Source organism: Dendrobates tinctorius, unplaced genomic scaffold (assembly GCF_039654945.1).
Source record: "Dendrobates tinctorius isolate UK_male_01 unplaced genomic scaffold, ASM3965494v1 ptg000016l, whole genome shotgun sequence".
In the NCBI taxonomy this organism is placed as follows: domain Eukaryota; kingdom Metazoa; phylum Chordata; class Amphibia; order Anura; family Dendrobatidae; genus Dendrobates; species Dendrobates tinctorius.
Window position 1 is genome coordinate 45,432,719 of NW_027361684.1, and position 8,564 is coordinate 45,441,282.

The following is an 8,564-nucleotide window of genomic DNA, read 5'->3' on the forward strand; positions in this document are numbered from 1 at the left end:
TTAACGGGAACCTCCCTAGTGGCCAGAGCGTCCGTGACGTGCTCCGCCAAACCCCTCCAAAACACTGGTATAAGCACCTTGTCAGGCCATTCCAGTTCGGAAGCCAGTGTCCGGAACCGGACGGCATAATGGCTGACCGAGGAGGAACTGTCACATTGCCGTCAGACTCGGGGCCTGCTGTCCCGGCCTCAGCCACTAGGAGGCGCCGGACGGTCACGTCGCCGTCAGACTCAGGGCCTGCTGTCCCGGCCTCGGCCACTAGGAGGCGCCGGACTGTCACATCGCCGTCAGACTCGGGGGCCTGCTGTTCCTGCCTCGGCCACTGGGAGTGATGGTGGAGACAGAGAAGGGGGCACCTGCACAGGCATCTGATGGACGCAGGCTCCGCTCCTCTGTCAATCATGAAGGGGTTGGTGCATCACCATCTGGCCTGGTCCTAGGGGTGGTCCTGATGACATCATCAGTCCGGGAGCCTGTGAGGGATGACCTGATCCCTCAAATACCTTGGGACTGGTCTTGCAAGCCGCCGGATATATTCTTGGTTCCTCTATGTGCTACTGTGTGATTTGCTATTGTTTGACTCTGACCTCAGCCTGGATTTCTGACCCCTCTACTGCCTGACGATTCTGTACCTCTGCCATTCTCCCCTTGGCCTGGATATTCGACTCTGCTACTTCCTGCCGCTTTTGTACCTTGCCACCCTCCCAGTTTGTGACCTTGGCCTGGATATTCAACTCTGCTACTGCCTGCCGTTTTTGTACCTTGCCGCTCTCTCATTTTGTGACCATGGCTTGGACTGTCAACTCTGCCACTGCCTGCCGTTTCTGTATCTCCGCTGCTCTCCCGGTTTCTGACTACGTTTTTGGTTCCCCGCCTTCTTCCCTATTGGCGACCGTCCTGCTCTGGCGCACTGCTCCACCAGACAGCCACCCCCATGCCTTGCTACAATTCCAGATCCCTGTATAGGGGTTAAGGGTCTCGGGGTGCTATCCCTACTGCAGTCCATTTCCGCGGACGGACGTCACAGGAACCCTGTACCAGTGCCAACAACAGAAGCGTGGTATCATGTGTGACCCGTGGCCCCAGAAAGACCTTCTTCAGAGAGACCATGAACTGGGAGGCACTCTGTACCACGGGGTCACCACGTTTCCACAGTGAAGTGGCCCATACCAGAGCCCTGCCCGACAGGAGGGAGATAATGAATCCCACCTTAGCCCGTTCTGAGGGGAATCGCGTAGCCAGCAGCTCAAGCTGAATAGAGCACTGGCTCATGAAATCCCTGCAGGAGGTGCTTTCAGCCGGGAACTTATCAGGCAGCAGGAGACGGGACAACGTCGGGGCAGGAATGGACGTGGAGGCGCGGGAGACAGCTTCTGCAGCTGCCTGAACAGCGACTGCAGTGACATCCGCAACTGAGGCTGACCGCTCGAGAGCTAGCAAACCTGCCCTCCAGCTGCTGGACATATCTCTGCAGACGCTGAGCGTCCATCATTGCTAGCCAGACCCTGGCGCTATGATAATGTTAGAGGCTGGGGAAACGCACCAAATAATAAAGATAGCATAAGGTATATGGTGCGTTCGCAGCCTGGGGTCCACCGAGCAGAGGTGATAAACTGCAGCTAGACAATGACGAATGATATATAACAAGAGGTAGCTGGATACCGGCGGGTAACCACTGACCCGATGCATGCAAGGACAGACTCAGTTACTTCAAGGAGTCCGCACTAGCCGGCGTATAAGCGTGAGCTGTTAAATGTCACAGACCACAACTAAGTAAACTACCGCTCAGAGCGGGTACAATGTCTACCATGGTGGACACCACTAACCAGCTTAAGAACAGTGCTGGCAAGCGCACGTAGCTGCGCACGGTGCCGCTCTGGCAGACACTGCGGTATCAGCGGTATGTGAGACCTGTACAGACAGGCGCCCTAAGGCGCTACTTGACGGAGAGCTGACTACACTGTGGCGCTAAGCAGTGCTAGTGCTAGATGGAAACTCAGACTCTAGGACCCTAAATCATGCATATCAAAGGGAGGGAGACTTAATGAGTCAGTTTTACCTCAAAAACATCATCCTCTGAGACAGGGTCAGGATTGGTACCCGGATCCTTAAAGAAGGGGCTCTAAACTACTGGTTTGAGGAGAGAAACATGAAAGGAGTTAGGCACACGTAGGGAAGTAGGCAACTTCAGCTTGTAAGAGACTGGATTTATTTGTCTCAAGATCTCAAATGGTCCGATGAACCGGGGACCCAATTTGTAGGATGGCATCTTTAAAAGCATATACTTTGAAGAGAGCCATACCTTGTCTCCGGGACGAAAGATAGGCGCATCCAAACGTCTCTTGTCCGCATGCCTTTTCATATGCTGGGAGGCTTACTCCAGAGCAATTTTGGTGTCCTTCCAAACCTTCGAAAAATCTTTGGAGAAAGTATCGGCAGCCGGAACGCCAGATGATCCGGAGATGGGAAGAGGTATTCCGGGTTGCAGTCCAAAGACAATCTGAAAGGGAGACTTTCCAGAAGATTCACTTACTTGGTTGTTGTAGGAAAATTCAGCCCATGGCAGTAAGTCTACCCAGTCCTCAAGGTTGGGCTGGGTTGTTTGGTTACAACACACATCCTTAGTGCAATCAGCGCAAACATTCATTGGCTACTTCAAAGTCATGTTTATGTTCTAATACATGGACAACATTGGACTTTTGAAATTTTTTCACTCTCCTTTCATAAAAATAACACTGTATTAATATACAGCATAACAGCAAGCCAATGGCTTACCAACAGATTCCGATTAAAGAGATTTCCTTCTCACCTCTACAATTTTTCCCTAAATGAAGTGCTCGCCAAAAATCAGATCAAATTCCCATAATTCCTGTCTAGAAGGTAATTGGTTACTTTATTAGTATTCAAACTTCTTTTAACCCTTCGATTCTTCAGTCTCTACACACTCTTCACTTGTGGCCTGTCAAGTAGACAAAGCTTGTTATCTCTGCAGTAGCTTAAAGCTTGCTGCCTAACAACCAGGACCTAGCTTCCTGAATGTCCATATACCTCCTCCCCACCTGGGCTGACGCTGTTAACCCTATCACAGCCTCACAAACTGATGCAGAGCACAGTACATATAAAATCACACATAAAACAGGTGATCTCTATACATTGGAGCAATATATCTTCAGAGAGTGTGTTAGGACAACTTCTCCACCTTTAGTTGTCCACCATTCAAGTGTACATTGCAGCCAATTCCTTAGTCTATTCAGTAATTTTGGCATATATGGCATGTGATCACTGAGGCAATTGAATGTAAATAACCTTATGTCAAGGAATCACACAAATCTCCCGGCTGGTTACAGTTTGTCAGAAAGCAACACTCCGCTGCCTCCAATCATCAGGACAATTACGCAATTGACTAGTGGGTGATGTACAAGGCTGCAGCTGATGTCACCTGACAATACAAAGGTGAAATCAACCCCACAAATATTACCCCACTTGCTACCGCACCAGGGCAAGTGGGAAAAGCAAGACTAAGCGCCAGATCAGGCGCTTCTTATGGATGCGCCATTTCTGGGGTTGCTGAGGGCTCATGTTTGTAACCTGGGGGTGGGCAATATCTCTAACTCCTTCCCAGGCTATTAATATCAACCCACAGCTGTCTGTTTAGCCTTTGCTGGTTTGAATTTATAGGGGGACCATTTTTTTTCTGAAGTCCCCGGTAAATTCACCAGGAAAGACTAAGAAAACACCGGTGAGCTGCTAGTAATAGCCTGGGAACCTTTTGGAGTGTTGTCCCTTTTCCTAGGTTGTTAACATCAGCTCCCATCCATGCAGGTTATGAAAATTACGCGTGAACCCACTCCATTTTTTTTATTCAATTCTTTATTATACACAGGAGGGACACAGCAGGTGCTGAATACAACTCCCATCATTGTTGCCTGGTCACGCTGATCTCAGGGAGACCAGGAGACAATGATGCAAGTTGCCTTCAGGAGCCGGCGCCTGGGTTAATCGCAAACTGTACTGCTTTTCCCAGGTGCCGGTACGTGTCACATGGACAGCACACGGATGTGACACACAAGCAGACAGCAAACGGACACTACACGGATGTCACGCGGACACGGATCTCATCAGTACTGTTTTTTTCCAGCATAGGAATCACCAGCAGAAGGCCTTACTTACAATATGAGACTAGCAATTTATTTTCTCATAGATGACATATACAGATGTAGCACCCACCAAAATGATGACCAGGCATACTATGTTAACAGTGCAGCATAGCACAGTGGCATAATACTCAAGTAGCATAGTTGCGCTATTTTTTCAAGATACGGTTGTGTAGTTGTCTTGTTGGCATGGCTATGTATTTGTACATGCAATGCACTTTCAAGGAGCTGAATAGTGGCCAGTAAAGACAGTGGAGGGGGATATCCAAATCTCCATTTTCCAGCATCCCTACAATTAAACTAATACACAGCAAACTTTAATGACCTCTGTAGGATAAAAGAAAAAATACTAAGCTACCCTAAATCACTTTAGATCTTTAGATGATGTAATAATAGCAAGTAAATGTTAATATCAGCGAGCACTCTTCAGGTTCTTTAGGCAGTGCATGCCAATTCTTCAAATGGTGAGAGATGTGTAAAAAACTTGTTGGCCAAATGGCCATGATGACTAAATTGTTATTCTTTCCAACCTCTAAACTCAATAAAATTCCATGTTTAATTATTTGTTTTTCCTTCATAAATATTTTTTATTAGTATTTGTTCATGTTTTTTCAAAGATATTTCTTTTGGAGTCTATTTTCCTTGGCTTCCTAGTTCATTCATAATGTATATCTGTGTATTATATATTTAAATAAGAGGAAATGAATATCAGCTGTTATTTTATTCTCACAGTATGAGTCTATAATATGAGGATGGCATAAAAAAAAATCACTATTAAACAGTATGTGCAGATTGTGCAACTGATTAATGGGACTTTCTCCTTACGTTCGCTTACGCTTTTATACGGGACCCCATTGAATCAAATAATAAGACTGGTTTCTGAGAAAAGCAAACCCTGTATCTGGTTAACCTGGAGCCTGGGGCAAGCGATGAAAATGCATAATCACTCATTTCACTTATAATCAATGACATACAAGTATAACATACACTATAAACTATAAATACAGTATGGCAATTTTTCCCATTATTTGGCTCTATTAGGCAATAAGAAAGTGAACTTGGAACCATAAATGTAAGTATTTAGCAATAAATCTCCCTATATTATTTAATATTGTATCCTATTCTTCACAGGCCACCAAGAATGCCTCTATTATAAACCTCCCTGCAGTGCTATGTAAACATGCATTGAATAAACACAATTCAGTCATTGGTTTTTGGGTTTTGCATTTAAGGTATTCACGATATAGTAAGAATTACCCGTGAACATGACTCTCCAGATTTAGGCGATTACAATGATACCAAGCTTATATAGATTTTTTTATTATAAAAATACACGATTTGTGATAATAACATCACTGAAAACATTATCAAAACATAAATATATCACCAAAACCACCATTTGTACATATATACAGCTCTGGCAAAAATTAAGAGCCCACCACATCAAAACCCTGTAATGGGCAGCCCATTCTCCAGACCTGAACCCCATTGAAAACCTCTGGAATGTGATCAAGAGGAAGATGGATAGTCACAAGCCATCAAACAAAGAAGAACTGCTTAAATTTTTTCACCAGAAGCAGTGTAAAAGACTGGAGGCAAGCATGCCAAGACGCATGAAAGCTGTTTTTAAAAATCATAATTATTCCACAAAATATTGATTTCTGAACTCTTCCTGAGTTAAAACATTAGTATTGTTGTTTCTAAATGATTATGAACTTGTTTTCTTTGCATTATTTGAGGTCTGAAAGCACTGAGCGTTTTTTTTTTTATTTTGACCATTTCTCCTTTTCAGAAAAAAAATACAAAATTTATTGCTTAGAAATTCAGAGACATGTTGCCAGAAGTTTGTAGACTAAAAGAACAATTTACATTTTACTCAAAAATATACCTATAAAGAGAAAAATCAGATAAACTGAACATTTGGAAGTGGTCTCTTAATTTTTGCCAGAACTGTATATCATCAGAACCACCGCCAGTACAGGAACCCAGGACCACCATTAGCACATGAATACAGCACCAGAACAATACATCACCAGATTCATCAGCAATACAGGAATACATTGCCAGAACCAACATCAGTACAGGGGTAGAGCACCAACCTTAAAACAAATATGTCTGCAGGATTTTGCTAAGTAAAATGCAGGCATTGTCAGGTTGGCAGTGTTAAACTGATTAAAATGATCAGGGGTTAAGAAATCCATCTTGTGGTTTTTGTGTAATCAGTGTTAGAAGTCTTCAGTTAATAATATGCTCATGCTCCAGGACAAGACCATAAGCAGGATCCTCCTCTGTCATGCCGGAGTCACTTTGGTTTTCAATTATATTCATATCTGCAGGACATGAATACTATTAAATACCGATAGCAGGAACCAGCATTCTTCCTGTTGTCCGAGTCAGCTGTCAGTATAACTGCTGGCTTGGAGAAGCAGCCAAGTTCCACTGCTGGGGGAAGCGTATTCCACAGATTTTCACTTGTGACAATATGCTCATCTTGTTTCATGGCAGAAGTAGCCTTGAATCATAGAATCATAGAATCGTAGAGTTGGAAGGGACCTCCTGGGCCACCTGGTCCTACCCCCTGCTCAAAGCAGGATTCGCTAAATCATCCCAGTCAGATGTCTGTCCAGCCTCTATTTGAAGACTTCCATTGAAGGAGAACTCACCACTTCTCGTGGCAGCTTGTTCCACTCATTGATCACTCTAACTGTCAAAAAGTTTTTTCTAATATCTATTCTGTGTCTCCTCCCATTCAGTTTCATCCCATTGCTTCTAGTCTTTCCTTGTGCAAATGAGAACAAAGTTGATCCTTCTACAATGTGACAGCCCTTTAGATATTTTTAGACAGCTATTAAGTCTCCTCTCAGTCTTCTCTTTTGCAAACTAAACAATCCCAAATCCTGCAACCTTTCCTCATAAGACAGGGTTTGCAGACCGGTCATCATTCTGGTTGCTCTTTTCTGAACTTGCTCCAGTATGTTGATGTCTTTTTTAAAATGTGGCGCCCAAAACTGGACACAATATTCCAGATGAGGTCTGACCAAAGAGGAGTAGAGGGAAATAATGACTTCACGTGATCTAGACTGTATGCTTCTGTTATTACATCCTAGAATTGCATTTGCCTTTTTTGCTGCTGCATCACACTGTTGACTCATATTCAGTCTGTGATCTATTAGTATACCCAAGTCTTTTTCACATGCCACCTGCTTATTTAGGTCAGATTGACAGACTTCCAGTTTCACCATCTCTATATATAAAAATGAATGTGTGTGTGTATCACCAACCAATCATGAAGCATCTTTCATTTCACCACAGCTGTTCAAAAGAAGCTGAGCTGTGATTGGTTGCTATGACCAACAGTTTTGCCACTTGACAACACCTCAGCAGACACTGACATGATGGGAGAAATAGAGCATCCCTGGGAAAATAAGCTTCCAGCCATTATCTGACCCCCCCAGAAAGGAGAAGTGAGTACATAACAGAAATGAATCCCCCCCTCCCATGCCTATATACACATCACACATCCTCCATCCCATAGGCACATCTTCCCTCTTAAAGGGATCATTGGTATGGAAGTTAGAGCAAATCCATCCAGCACTTTGGTTTTGACCCCAGGCCTCTCTTAAAGGGATTCCTGGTATGGAAGTTAGGACAGCTCCACTCAGCTCTGTGGTTCTGACCCCAGGGTCTCTTAAAGGGATCATTGGTATGGAAGTTAGGGCAAATCCACTCTGTGCTTTGGTACTGACCCCAGGCCCTTCTTAAAGGGATCTCCGGTATGGAAGTCAGGGCAAATCCATCCAGCATTTTAATTCTGACCCCATGCCTCTCTTAAAGTGATACCCGGTTTGGAAGTCAGGGCAATTGCCTTCAAATGCTCTGGTACTGACCCCAGGCTCTCTTAAAGGGATCTCCTTTATGGAAGCTAGGGCAAATCAATCGGCGCTCTGATTTTGACCCAAGGATCTATTAAAGGGATCATTGGTATGCAAGTCAGGGCAAATCCACTCAGCGCTCTGGTTCTGATCCCAGGCTCTGTTAAAAGGAGGATCCCCGGTATGGAAGTTAGGGCAAATCCGCTCAGCGCTCTGGTTCTGACCCAAGTCCCCTCTTAAAGGGATCCTCGGTACGGAAGTGAGGGAAAATCCACTGTGCGCTTTGGTACTGACCCCAGGCCTCTCTTAAAGGGATCTCCAGTATGGAAGTTAGGGTAAATCCCTCAGCGCTCTGATTCTCACCCCAGGCTTCTATTAAAGGGATCCCCAGTATGGAAGTTAGGACCATTCCACTCAGCGCTCTGGTTCTGACTCCAGGCTGATGGGATGATGTGGGATATTAGTGGTAGTTGTCCGGTGGCTCTGGCTGATGGGATGATGTGGGATATCATGGGTAGTAGTCCGGTAGCTCTGGCTG